Consider the following 15338-nt stretch of genomic DNA (forward strand, 5'->3'; position numbering starts at 1 on the left):
GTGCAGACTCGATGGGCCGAATGGCCTCCTTCTGCACTGTATGCTCTATGTTATGGTGGAGAGCCAGGCTTCTACTCTTTGACTTTGTCAGTACTCAGTACTCAGTACTCAGAAAATCTTGATTCCTTCTTGGTGCTTTTTAAAAATTCATTGACAGGATGTGGGCATTGCTGTCTAGGCTCAGCGTTCATTGCCCATTCCTAATTGCCCCTTGAGAAGGTGGTGGTGAGCTGCCTTCTTGAACCGCTGCAGTCCATGTGGTGTAGGTACAGCCACAGTGCTGTTAGGAAGGGAGTTCCAGGATTTTGACCCAGTGACAGGAACGGCCGATATATTTCCCAGTCAGGGGGGTGAGTGACTTGGAGGAAAACCTCCAGGTGGTGAGGTTGCCCTTGTCCTTCGAGATGCCGGCGGTTGTGGGTTTGGAAGGTGCTGCCTAAGGAGCCTTGGTGAGTTGCTGCAGTGCATCTTGTAGATGGTACACACGGCTGCCACTGTGCGTCGGTGGTGGAGGGACTGAATGTTTGTGGGTGGGGTGCCAATCAAGTGGATTGCGTTGTCTTGGATGGTGTCGAGCTTCTTGAGTGTTCTAGAACATAGAACAGTACAGCACAGAACAGGCCCTTCAGCCCTCGATGTTGTGCCGAGCAATGATCACCCTACTCAAACCCACGTATCCACCCTATACCCAACAACCCCCCCCCCCTTTAACCTTACTTTTATTAGGACACTACGGGCAATTTAGCATGGCCAATCCACCTAACCCGCACATCTTTGGAAGGAAACCGGAGCACCCGGAGGAAACCCACGCACACACGGGGAGGACGTGCAGACTCCGCACAGACAGTGACCCAGCCGGGAATCGAACCTGGGACCCTGGAGCTGTGAAGCATTTATGCTAACCACCATGCTACCCTGCTGCCCTGTTCTGACACTTAAATCTGAACTAATCAAGTAGATGGTTAGGATCATGCCAAGTGTCTTCTCGTTCCACAAACCTCTAGTACATTTCTTACATGCCACTTGTGAGGTGAGCCCAGAAGACAAACAAATGCATTTTTCCTGAAACTGCATTCTCTTTCGTTTGTATCATACTGTTAGCATTCAACTTTCACAGTCACGTTTCCAGTAGGAGCAGACTCATGTTCATAAGACCATAAGATATAGGAGCAGAATTAGGCCATTCGGCCCATCGAGTCTGCTCCGCCATTCGATCATGAGTGATATGTTCCTCATCTGCCACCTACACTGTTACAGACCAAGAGCTGGATTGCAGAATCAGCCAGTGCATCTGTCCTCAACTTTCTCGTCGTCAACAGCTCAGCGATGTAAATCGTGTTGTGGCATATTGTCCGACACTTCAGCAGAAAATCAGCTTTCCGTATTGAAACTTGAGAAACCATTTGTTTCGTCACTGTTTTGTTAACCAGCCCAAGAGGTTTTTTCATGTGCTCCACTCCATGTTGGTAGTAGGAGGGCGGCACGGTGGCCCAGTGGTTAGCACTGCGGCCTCACGGCGCCGAGGTCCCAGGTTCGATCCCGGCTCTGGGTCACTTTCCGTGTGGAGTTTTCACATTCTCCCCGTGTCTGCGTGGGTTTCCCCACAACCCAAAAGATAAGCAGGGCAGGTGGATTAGTCATGCTAAATTGCCCCTTAATTGGAAAAAAAATGAATTGGGCACTCTAAATTTATAAATGTGGGACTGGATTCTCCGTCCCGCCACGCCACTTTTCTGCCTCGACCCGCCGGTGGGATTCTCCATTACACCGGCCAGTCAATGGGGATTCCCATTGTGGGGCAGCCCTATGCCGTCGGGAAACCCCCGGGCATCGGCAAAACGGCGAATCCCACCGGCAGAGAATCTCGCCTAACACTTTTTGTAAAATGTTGGATAGTGGGAAGGAGTGAGGGTATGTTTGACACCATGTTGCTCCATGAAAGTTTGGAGGCTAGCAGAACAATAGCGAGGGCCGCTAGCTGGAGACACGCCCCTTAATGATGGAAGAACCCAGCACATCAGTGTAACAGATAAGGCTGACACATTTGCTGCAATCTTCAGCTAGAAGTACCAAGTGGATGATCCATCTCAGTCTCCCCAGCCTCACAGATGCCATGACAAGCAAAAAATCGATCATAACTCATTGATTGTCCATTCCGTATTGGCGTTTTTACCCATGGTGCTTTACTTCAATCCATTTTGGGTGATCATTGATGAGTGCCAAGAAATTGCCTTTTCCCTTTTCACAGAAATCTACATGATCTTTACAAATGGGCAATTCGACCTTGACCATCATTATAAAGGAGCTTTTGGCAGCCTATTTCTACAGGTTGGCAGACGATACATTAGCTCCCCAATGATGGTAGATCATTGTCTAGAGTAGACCATGCCAATAATACTGGCATGCTTGTGTGACATGGTTGCCACTACAGTGATAACAAGTTATTCAACTGCTATCAGCAGTTTAGGGCTGGCACTGACACAGCGGTATTGTCACTGAACTAGCAATCCAGAGACCCCGGCTCTGGGGACCCGGGTTCAAAAGCTAATAATTGGGATCTCAAAATTTTTTAAAAAAATTACAGCCTTGGTTTCACAAATGAAACTGATTTAGCACAGGGCTAAATCGCTGGCTTTTAAAGCAGACCAAGGCAGGCCAGCAGCACGGTTCGATTCCCGTAACAGCCTCCCCGAACAGGCGCCAGAATGTGGCGACTAGGGGCTTTTCACAGTAACTTCATTTAAAGCCTACTTGTGACAATAAGCCATTTTCATTTCATTTCAATTCATTTCATTTCATTTCACATGGACAAAAGAGTGATTGCCAGAGGTGAGGTGAGAGTGACTGCCCTTGACATCAAGGCAGCATTTGACCGAGTGTGGCATCAAGGAGCCCGAATAAAACTGGAGTCAATGGGAATCATGGAGAAATTTCTCCGCTGGTTGGAGTCATACCCGGCACAAAGGAAGATGGTTGTGGTGGTTGGAGGCCAATCACCTCACTTCCAGGACATCACCGCAGGAGTCCCTCAGGGTAGTGTCCTAGGCCCAACCATCTTCAGCTGCTTCATCTGGTCAGAAGTGGGGATGTTCGCTGATGACTGCACAATGCTCAGCGCCATTCACAACTCCTCAGATACTGAAGTTGTGCATCAAGATCTGGACAATATTCAGACGTGGGCTGATAAATGGCAAGTAATATTCACGCCACACCAGTGCCAGGTGTTACAAATTCCTGGGTTGGTGTGCAGTCAATTCGAGCCTCACTAGATCCGGAATCACAACGCAATTGAAATGATTAAATAATTCTTTGCAACACATCCAAAGTCTTTCGCCCTTGGTTGCCCAATAATTACAGTCACCAGGTTTGTAAATTTAAACACAATTAGGTTTATTCATAACTGTAATTATAATTAAATATGCAGCAAATACAACAGGTCAACTATCATCTAATTCCTCACTCCCCATTAAAATTCACCCTACGTTCTAAACACACACACACAAGACAGACAAACACAGAGGGGAGACGAGGGGTGGTAAAAATAATAAGTAAAATAAAATGATAAGAGTCTTTGTTTCCGATGGGTGTTTCTCGCACACCTTCCTTCGAGGCTTTCAGTTCGAGATTTCAGTTCCCAGACTGTAATGGTTTTCACTGTAGATTTATTCAGGTCTCTGCAGTTTCAGAAATACAGCAGCTTTCTGGAGAGAGAGAAAAGAGAGCAGCTTCTTCCCTCTGGGCGTCCAGGTCTTTAACCTTTCTCCCTGCCTCTCTGGAAATCATCCCACTCCAGCAGGATCCAATCACCGCCTGTTACCGGGCAGCATACAGCCTTTTGGCCAATTCATTAGCCACCAGCCAACCAATTGAACCGAGTTCCACCGATCCCTCAGATGCCAAAACATCTGAGCTCTGTGTCTGAAGGCTAGCACAATGCTCTCTTTTGTAACTTCTGAATTCTTCTGCTCGACTTAAAGGCACATGTCCATTAATGCAATGGTGGGATAATAAGCGATCACAGTGGCTGTTTTCATTAGAACAACGGAGGATGAGGGGTGACCTGATAGAGGTCTACAAGACTATGAGGGGTATGGATGGAGTGGATGGGCAGGCACTCTTTCCCAGGGTGGAGGGGTCAGACACCAGGGGGCATAGGCTTAAGGTCGGTGGGGCAAAGTTTAGAGGAGATGTGCGAGGCAGGGTTTTTACACAGAGGGTGGTGAGTGCCTGGAACACGATGCTAAGGGACGTTGTGGAAGCAGATACATTAACGGCATTCACAAGGCATTTTGACAAATACATGGATAGGATGGTTATCGAGGGATACGGCACAAGGAAGGGCTGAGGGTTTTGGCCAAGGGTGGAATCATGACCGTTACAGGCTTGGAGGGCCGAAGGGCCTGTTCCTGTGCTGTATTGTTCTTTGTAACAGTGATAGAGTCTACATCAGCCCAGGTAAAACAAACTCACACAAAACCAATTGAGTCATTGGATGGATTCCAAATGGCCGCTTGGACCGTACCACAATCCAGTTTACTGAGTGAGGCCACCAGGAACAGTGCGGCACAGAATCCGGTCAAAATCTCCACATTCCGAGCAGGTAGGTCACCGAGAGCTAGCTGACCTTGTTCATCACAATCCCCAGAATGTTGTTTGCTGCTGGTATTTTAGTACTTTGATTCCACATTGTCGCCAAAATCTGTTACATATTGCGAGGCACTTGCAAAGAAACACAAATCACCAAGATGGCCAGTTTATGTGTTTGATGACATCATTTACATTCATACCATTGCAAGGTGGAATCTTGCTTTGTCATGTGATTTGATGCAATGTCAGCGTGCTGCGAGCGGTTTCTACTCTCCTGAGCCAGAGTCTCTGAGCCTCCCCGCCAAAATCACACTCGGAGCAGGGGCAGAGAATGGGGTTTCAGACCCGCAGCACCGGGACGCGATTCTCCGCGGACCGGAAAATCGCCTTCAGCCGCGCGCTTGCGGCCGACGTGGCACCCCGGTGGGGAGCTATTGAAAGAGGCCCCCGCGGCGATTCTCCGCGATCGACTAGCCGAGTTCCGCCAGCGTGGTTCCAACCTGGTTCCACCCGGCGGGAGCTCGGACTCGCGGCCACACAGGCCATCCTGGTGGGGGGGGGGGGTCAGACTCCGGGAGGGACCTCCATGGCGGACATCCCCGCGATCCGGGGCTACCGCTCAGCGGACGGGCGCGATCCGGGGGGGGGGGGGGGGGGGGGGGGGGCTATCTTCTTCTGCGCTGGCCCGCCGTGTGCCTCTGCCATGCTATGCGGGGGCCGGTGTGAAACCGGCGGCCATGCGCAAGCGCGGACCCGCGGCCGGAACTGCAGGGCCCTGTATCGACAGCAGGAGCTGCGGGGCACACGCCAAGGTCCTGCTATCCCTCTTAAAACCGGAGAATCACTACAGACGTTTTGAAAAATGTCTGAAGTGATTCGTGCCCCATTTTCGGAGAATCCTGGCCCATGACTCCCACTGCTGATCACTCCCGAATGATAACTGTCAATGCTAATGAGAACACCAGTTAACTCATCTCTTTTTTTTTCTTATAAATTGAGAGCACGCAGTTAATTTTTTCCAATTAAGGGGCAATTTAGCGTGGCCAATCCACCTACACTTCACATCTTTGGGTTCTGGGGGTGAAACCCACGCAGACACGGGGAGAATGTGCAAACTCCACACTGACAGTGACCCAGAGCTGGGATCGAACCTGGGACCTCGGCACCGTGAGGCGGCAGTGCTAACCACTGCGCCACCATGCTGCCCCATTAGCTCATCTCTGATGTCCGCTAATGTCAAATAGCCTGACCTCAACCTCTGTCTAAACTCACATGTGAAGAATGACCACTTGGCCAGGAAGCTGTGATCCAGAAGGAGTTAGAACATTGAAGATGGGGTTGATTTGGATTTAATTAATGGCATTACATTTCTGTTCTCAGTAGTCTATCTTACACACTGGGGTATGGGTTCCATGTGGGCTTTGGCCCCTTGTTGGGGTTTTGTTTCACGTTGGGAAGAGGCAATAGGTTGGGAAGAGGTTAGATGTTGGGATCCAATTTGGTATATGGTTCCATGTTGGGATGTGGTTCCATATTGGGACATGGTTCCAGGTTGGGCTTTGGTTCTATGTTGGGATGTGGTTCCATGTTGGGATATGGATCCATGTTGGGCTTTGGTTCCATGTTGGAATGTGGTTCTATGTTGGGATATTGATCCATGTTGGGATATTGATCCATATTGGTATGTGGCTCCATGTTGGGATGTGATTCCATGTTGGCATTTGGTTCCGTTGAGGGGTTTGGTTCCAGAATGGGATCTGGTTGCATGTATTCGCCCATGACCCTTGAACTGGGGGAATGGGGGATGAAATGTCCAACGAGGTGTCCACAAAAGTCCGGTCCTCACCCCCCCAGCACACATAAAGATCGGTGCAAAAACTGCAGGTAATGGGCCTCAGCTGATGATCCAGACGCAAAGGAAAAAAACATCCATTCCTTCTTTCATAAACTAGTTGGTACTTCACATAAACTATTAGTTTGAATTAATGCCTCTAACTGCTCTCTGCTAATGTTCTTATTAATTGGCTTAATGTTATACTCCAATTGAAATTGTATTAATTCCTTCCACGATCCAAGTTATAAATGTAATACTGCACTTTATAGTTCCCCAGTCCTGGTTTAAACCATCGGTTTAGTTCCGAGCGGAAATGATCAACCTGCTGTCCCCTCTGATTTCCCATCTGTCACTGCTGCTGCCTCCAGTCAGGTTTGGCTGGCTAGTCAGAGGCTCTCCACCATCCACCACCTCCCCCCCCCCCGCCCTCCGAAAACGGATGAGGCAGGTAATTTAAACTGCCCGCTGCTCTAGCGGAACCATAATATCTTGCCGGGCGGGATATTGATATTGGCCCGAGATTGTAAGTTGAAGCCCCAGTCTCAAGACATGAGCGCAAAATCTGGACTGACAGTCGAGTGCAGTCCTGAGGGAGTGCTGCACTGTTGGAGGTGTCGGGCAGGATTCTCCGACCCCCCCGCCCCGCTGCTCTGACGCCGGCTGCTGAATTCTCCGGCGCCGGTTTTCGGGCGGGGGCGGGGACCACGCTGCACCGGTCTAGGGCCGTTTGCTGTGCTCCCCCCCCCCCGGCAATTCTCCGGGCCCCGATGGGCCAAGCGGCCACCCGTTTTTCGGCCAGTCCCTTCGGCGTGAAATAGACATGGTCTATCCCGGTGGGACTTGGCTTGGAGGGCGGCTAGCGGAGTCCTCGTGTGGCCTGGCCCCCGATCGGGGCTCTCCGATCTGCGGGCGGATCTGTGCCATGGGGGCACTCTTTCCCTCCGCGCCGGCCTCTGTAAGGCTCCGCCATGGCCGGCGCAGAGAGGAAACCCCCTGCACATGCGCAGGAAACACGCCGGCGGTTCTGCGCATGCGCCAACTCGTTCCAGCCCACAATGGCCCTTCGGCGCCGGTTGGCATGACGCCAACCCCTCCGGCACCGGCCTAGCCCCCGGAAGTGTGGAGGATTCCGCAACTTCTGGGTGGCTCGTCGTCGGTGTGGTTTGCGCTGCTCCAGAGCCGGCGTCGGGCCATCGCGCCAAGTGCGGGAGAATCCCGCCCATCATCTTTTGGACTGGGCATTAAGCAGAGGAGCCATCTGCCTGAGCTTTGCTGCTGGTTAAACAATGGCTCCCATTCAGCAGTCAAGCGCGACTCTGATTGTTACCTGCAGAGGGATACACAGGATGTAGGAGCAGGAATAGACCATTCAGCCCTTCGAGCCTGCTCCGCCATTCAATGGCAGATCCAGTTCTAGTCCCAACTCCAATTTATCGTCTGCCAATGTCGTAAATCACATTCCAGCCAAAATCCCATTCGGATTCAGTGTCGCGATGCAGAATGATAGGAGCAGAGAGAAATGGGAGAGAGAGGGAGAACGAAAACATCCTGTTGTGGAGGTTGTCGAAAGAAGAACTTTTTGGAGGTTTTTAAAAATTCATTTTTGACAGGATTTAGATGGGATCTAGGGGCTGGTTTAGCACACTGGGCTAAATAGCTGGCTTGTAATGCCTAACAAGGCAGCAGCGCAGGTTCAATTCCCGTACAGGCCTCCCCAAACAGGCGCCGGAATGTGGCGACTAGGGTCTTTTCACAGTAACTTCATTGAAGCCTACTCGTGATAATGAGCGATTATTATTGTTATTATTATTATCTGGGCATCGCCGGCTAGGCCAGCATTTGTTGCCCATCCCTAATTGCCCCTTGAGAAGGTGGTGGTGAGCTGCCTTCTTGAACCGCAGCAGTCCATGTGGTGTAGGTACACCCACAGTGCTGTTAGTGAGGGAGTTCCAGGATTTTGACCCAGTGACAGTGAAGGAACGGCCAATATATTTCCCAGTCAGGATGGTGAGTGACTTGGAGGGGAACCTCCAGGTGGTGGGGTTCCCAGGTATCTGCTGCCCTTGTCCTTCTAGATGGTAGAGGTCGTGGGTTTGGGAGGTGCTGTTGAAGGAACCTTGGTGAGTTACTGCAGTGCATCTTGTAGACGGTACACACGGCTGCTACTGTGCATCGATGGTGGAGGGAGTGAATGTTTGTGGAAGGGGGAGCAATCAAGCGGGGCTGCTTTGTCCTGGATGGTGTTGAGCCTCTTGAGTGTTGTTGGAGCCGCACTCATCCAGGCAAGTGGAGGGTATTCCATCACACTCCTGACTTGTGCCTTGTAGATGGTGGACAAGCTTTGGGGAGTCAGGAGGTGAGTTACTCTCCGCAGGATTCCCAGCCTCTGACCTGCTCTTGTAGCCACAGTATTTATGTGGCTGGGTCTTTTGCACAGATGTGCTGGTTCCCCCATAATTGAGGTTGTGGATATTTGCGCTCCGGTGAGTTGTTTAATTGTCCACCACCATTCACAGCTGGATGTGGCAGGACTATAGAGCTTAGATCTAATCTGTTGGTTGTGGAATCGCTTAGCTCTGTCTATTACTTGCTGTTTATGCTGTTTGGCACACAAATAGTCCCGTATTGGAGTTCCACCAGGTTGACACCTCATTTTTTGGTATGCCTGATGTTGCTCCTGGCATGCTCTCCTGCACTCTTCATTGAACCAGGGTTGATCCCCTGGCTTGGTGGTAATGGTAGAGTGGGGGATATACTGGGCCATGAGGTTACAGATTGGCCAGACCAGGTAAGGACGGCAGATTTCCTTCCCGGGAGGGCATTACCAATCCGGCTGGGTTTTCTAATGACAATTTATTGGATTTTCACCATCTGCCGTGGCGGGATTCGGGTCCGATTCCCCAGAGTATTGTCCTCGGTCTCTGAATCGCCAAACTCGTGGCAATTACCGCTTCGCCACTGCCTCCCGGTTGATGGAACCTGGGGATGGGGAAGAGAGCCCCGATACAGGAGGAGGGGAGCCTTTGCTGTTGTCACTCTGTGAGCCTCCATGCCCAAACACCGGATTAATGTCAACAGGAGATTCACTAGTGGAAGAAAAGAGATTTTCATGGGCCTTTGATGCAATTACGCAATAAATTGCCATCTAACAGTGAGAAACGAACAGCTGTAAGAGTGGTGATTAGCGTTCAATGTAATGCCTCCCAGATGAAGCCTTCCGCCTCACAAAAGGAAAATGATTTGCGTCTCTGTTCTTGGGTCAGAGAACTGCTGATCTAGAAAAGGTTGCATTTAAATAAGGGACACATTTCTCGAAAGGCCAGGCCACTTGACTTCAAGTCCCGTGGCTCACAGTGGCTGGGAGAGGGCGGCAGAGTTAGCTTTGATTCTGAAAGAAATCAAATCGTGTGCAGGCCACCACATTAATCTTCAAGGCGAGCTGCTGTTCGCAGCCCAGTGTAAGCAGAGCCGCGTCGCCATGGAAACCACAAGCGGCGGGGCCATCGAGGCCTACGCCGCCTCACGTACGCTAATCTTGAAAGGATATGTTGATGGCAATTTAAATGATATAATCAGCTCCACTCTGCGTGGTTGTACAGAGAGGAGTGTAGATCTCAATTGATAATTAGATGGTGTGCCCGCAATTACAATTTGTTGTAATCTGTTTATCCAGAGCAGTGTTCAATTAGACGGTAATGAGCTGGAAAAGCTGGAGTATAATCAAATCAAAACTGGCGCATCAAATGGTGCTGAATCGACAGACACAACAGCAGGTGTGTTAACCCATTCAGTACAGGCTGCTGAAGTGACAGCGTCCACAAGGGCCCCCTTGCAGTCTTGTGAGGGCTAACACTGTTTTCGCTGGTTTGTGATGGGCTCAGACATCAATTGAAATGATCCTTTCGTTTGCAGCAAATTTGTGTGGCGGAGTGCTGGATTCCATGGTAAATAGGGGCTGGAAAATGCAGAAGAAGATGCGTAGCAGTTTAACTGGGCTGAGTGGCTTGTTTGGCCATTTCAGAGTCAACCACATTGCTGTGGGTCTGGAGTCATATGTCGGCCAGACCAGGTAAGAATGGCAGATTTCTTTCCCGAAAGGACATTCGTAAACCAGATGGGTGCTTAGTGTTACTGATATTGGACTGTGGGGGTACGGGGATGGGAGCGGGGGTGTGGGCCGAGGTAGGGTGCAGACTTGATAGGCCGAATAGCCTCCTTCGGCACGGTAGGGATTCTATGGTCAGGCTAATGTCACTATTGACGTGTAGGCTGTCGGAATAATCACTTCACCGAATGCATTGAACAAGGGGGCAACTCTCAAACCAGGCAGACAGTCTCAATCGAACATAAATCGTAGATCTGCTGCACGCCTTCTATTTTCTTCGCACCACCATTGGAACCCATACCTTCAACTGCCATGAGGCCCTAAGCTGTGGAATGCCTTCCCGAAACCTCTCCATCTTGCTCTCCTCTTCAAACACCCACCTCTTTTGGTGAAATACCTTGGTCACCACTCCTAATATCACCTCATGTGGCCCGCGGTCAAATTTAATCGAACTGCATCCCTGTAGAACACCTTGACACGTTTCAGTACCATAATGGCGCTCAGTATAAATGCACGTTTTCTGTTGTTATACAGTCGCCAGATACAGATGATACTCCGGTGACAGAGGGCCCATGAGATGAAGGGCCCACCAATACGAGAACTGAGTTTGTAGAGTTTTTGCAGGTCCATAGAATCCCTACAGTGTAGAAGGAGGCCATTCGGCCCATCGAGTCTGCACCGACCCTCTGAAAGAGCACCCTACCTAGGCCCACTCCCCTACCCTATCCCTGTAAACTCACCTAACCTGCACATCTTTGGACATGATGTAGAGATGGCGGCGTTGGACTGGGGTGGGCACAGTAAGAAGTCTTACAACACCAGGTTAAAGTCCAACACGTTTATTTGAAATCACGAGATTTCAGAGCACTGCTCCTTCATCAGCTGAGTGAAGGTTACACAAACACAGCATATAAAGACACAGCCAATGATGCAAGACGATACTTTGAATGTGAGTCTTTGCAGGTAATTAAGTCTTTACAGGTCCAGATGGTGTGACTGGAGAGAGGGATAATCACAGGTTAAAGAGGTGTGAATTGTCTCAAGCCAGGACAGTTGGTAGGATTTCGCAAGCCCAGGCCAGGCGGTAATATGACATGAATCCAAGGTCCTGGTTGAGGCCGGACTCATGTGTACGGAACTTGGCTATATGTTCCTGCTCGGCGATTCTGCGTTGCCGCGCATCCTGAAGGCCGCCTTGGAGAACGCTTACCCGGAGATCAGAGGCTGAATGCCCTTGACTGCTGAAGTGTTCCCCGACTGGAAGGGAACATTCTTGCCTGGCGATTGTCGCGATTTGTCCGTTCATTCGTTGTCGCATCTTTGGACACTAAGGGGCAATTTATCATGGCAAATCCACCTAACCTGCACATCTTTAAAGATCATGACCTGGATATTGTACAATCCAGGGGCTGGTTTAGCACACAATCTGGTTTAGCACACTGGGCTACATCGGGCTGGCTTTGAAAGCAGACCAAGGTAGGCCAGCAGCACGGTTCAATTCCCGTACCAGCCTCCCCGAGCAGGCGCCGGAATGTGGTGACTCGGGGCTTTTCACAGTAACTTCATTTGAAGCCTACTTGTGACAATGAGCCATTTTCATTTTCATCATGTTATTAACAGTGGCTCTTTTCCGATAATTGGTACTTTTATAGTGAGCTGTCCATTCGAGGATTGCTGTGAAACCGAAACACTTTCGCTCATCCCTCAGGGATGCTCCGTGACTCCTGGCTCATTATTCCTCACTTCAACAAACCACATAAGAATGCTGCTCTGTGTTGTGTCACGATGAATAATGAGCTGGAACAGCCAGCAGTTTTCATTGGAATTCCTCCCCACAGCCCTGCTCTAGCTCTGAAGTCAGGAGCTTCTGGGCCTAAGTCCCACCCAGCAGATTTGAGCAAAGAAAAATCCAAGCTGACACTCCTTGAGGGAGCGCTCTGCAGAAACACCGTGATTCAGATGAGATATTAAACTAAGATCCTTTAATGGCTTTTCAGGTGGATGTGAACAAATCCCACAACACTACTCCAAAGAAGAAGAGAGGAGTTCTCCCCGTTGTACTGGCCAACAGATTCCCAGGATCTTCGCAGTATTCCCTCAGTTCTAAACTAGGAATGTCAGCCCCTGCATGTTTAATCAAAGAGGGAGGTTTAAGGAGACACTCCTTAAACTCCTTTGCAAAGGACGCAAAACAAGACAGAAGGTCAGAGGGGTTTAGGGAGGGGATTCTGGAGCTTGGCCATCAATGGTCGAGCGATTCAAATCAGGGATGCTCCAGATTAAGGGCGGTATTTTCCAGGCCTGCCTGCCAGTGCGGGATTTTCCGGTCCGGCTGAAGGGCCGGCAGGGTCCGGGGGGGTGGGGGGGGGGTCATAGAGGGATTGGAAAACAAGGATGAGAATTTTCAAAATCAAGACATGGTTTAAAACAGGAGCCCGTGTCGGTCAGTGGGCACTGTTGGGGGGGGGGGGGGGGGTGAAAGATGCGAGTTAAGACACAGCCAGCAGAGTTCTGGATTAGCATAACCAGCAAGAGGCGTCTGCTCTTGGTGACTGGCCAGCTGGCAAACACTTGTGTGTGTGGGTAACAGTGAGCGGAGCATTGAACGTCCGATGTTGCTTCCTGGACTCACTGTCTGGGCTCATTTGGAGCACGGGAGTGAGATACTGGAGGGCAGCTCAGCACACGGAGACCGCACCCCAGCATGGGGGTCAGTGGGGAGGGCAGGGGGCCCAGTGCGGACACGTGACATTTATTTTATGAGCTGCTGCACAATCAGTGAGATCTAAAAGCGATGGGAACAGCAACGGTGATTAAATTTCTGAGGGGAATTGAATTAAAGTAGATATACATGTGTTGCTGAAGTTGAAGGCAACTTGGCATTTATGTAACTTCTGTCACGTGCTTAAAGATCCTCTGTCACACGGTGATAAGCAAAAAAAATTCAAACGGAGGAGATAATCGGGACTCATAACTCTTGGTCAAAGAGGTCTTTTTTTGCTGTCAAATATATTTACAACATTGTTATGGGCCAGGGTTTAGAGAACACCAAAGTATATCATGGAGTTCACCTGACCTACAACGGTTTATAGATTTTGGTTAAGGGGAGCACAAGGGCCTACTTTTCAGCTGTTATGTAACAGAGGCCTTAAGCACTTGTAATCAAAAACAAAGTTTATTCTACTAATTCAGCTCACATTTTATAAACACACACAGTGAGCACTTTATCAACTACAAACATAAATACCCCACCCAGCTACAGTACTCTATATTTAACACTTAATAACTTTCCTTTACAGTTTCACTCAAGTAACACCACCAATAAATCAGACAATTCCTTTCACCACACAACAGTAAGTTTGAATTCCTTCCAGAACACACTTATTACTTTGAAGTTATCAAGTGATCTGGAGACACCTTTTTAACATGCAGAGAGAGAGAGACTCCAGGAATCTTGTCGTCTGAATACAGCTTCCAACTGTCGAAACTGAAAGTAAAATTCAGAGCCACAAACAGCCTCCAGCTCAAAACGAAAGTAAAAACCAGAGCCACAGCCCAGCTCCGCCCACACAATGACATCACTGTAGCCATTTGAGAAGGCAAACAGTTCTTAAAGGGACATTCCCATGACAATATACAACAGCACAGTTCACCCAGTAGAGGCGCTGTGATTGCTCATACTGTTCTTGATGTGCAGGGCAGTTCTTCCTCAGCAGTGAAACCAGGAAGCTGATGGCCAAATACAATATAATAATATAATCTTGATTATTGTAAAAGTAGGCTTACATTAACACTGCAATGAAGTTACTGTGAAAATCCCCTAGTCGCCACACTCCGGCGTCTGTTCGGGTCACAGAGGGAGAATTCAGAATGTCCAATTCACCTAACAGCACGTCTTTCGGGACTTGTGGGAGGAAACCGGAGCACCCGGAGGAAACCCACGCACACACGGGGAGAACGTGCAGACTCCGCACAGACAGTGACCCAAGCCGGGAATCGGACCCGGGACACTGGTGCTGTGAAGCCACAGTGCTAACCACTGTGCTTCCTGTTCACACCGCACATGGGTATACCGAGCAAGCCATGGCATAAATGCCACTCTGAGGCCTGTGTGAAAGCAACTAAACTCATTCCCTCCAGGCATTGCTAAAACCTGACATGCAAGTCGAAGCTTGTCCCTTGGGTTCAATTATAAGCCTTAATGGACTCAGAGAAACCCCAGCTCTCTCCTGGGATCTCAAATTATACTCCGACAATACACAGCAGGTTAGTAAGAGGGAGCAGGCTGGTGCAAGTGAATGGTGAGGTCTGTTTTATGCCAGGGTGCACATGCTCACTGTCCTGAAGTAATAAAATAGTGCCAGCTCACTATATCCTGGTTACCCCTCTCGCCCATACCTCCCCCTCAATCAATCCGATTCTCACAGCCTCGGTTCATTCCAATTCATAAGGCGGTCAATCCCTTGCTTCCCTGACCTCTACAAGAAAGCCAGATATGATCTAAAGAAATCCATCAAAGGTGCCAAAAGACAGTACCGGACCAAGCTCGAATCCCAGGCTAGCCACACGGATCCCCGTCGTCTATGGCAAGGTCTGCAAGACATAGAAGCATAGAACAGTACAGCACAGAACAGGCCCTTCGGCCCTCGATGTTGTGCCGAACAATGATCACCCTACTTAAACCCACGTAACCCGTATACCCATAACCCAACAATCCCCCCATTAACCTTACACTACGGGCAATTTAGCATGGCCAATCCACCTAACCCGCACATCTTTGGACTGTGGGAGGAAACCGGAGCACCCGGAGGA

This window comes from Scyliorhinus canicula, chromosome 28 (assembly GCF_902713615.1).
Source record: "Scyliorhinus canicula chromosome 28, sScyCan1.1, whole genome shotgun sequence".
In the NCBI taxonomy this organism is placed as follows: domain Eukaryota; kingdom Metazoa; phylum Chordata; class Chondrichthyes; order Carcharhiniformes; family Scyliorhinidae; genus Scyliorhinus; species Scyliorhinus canicula.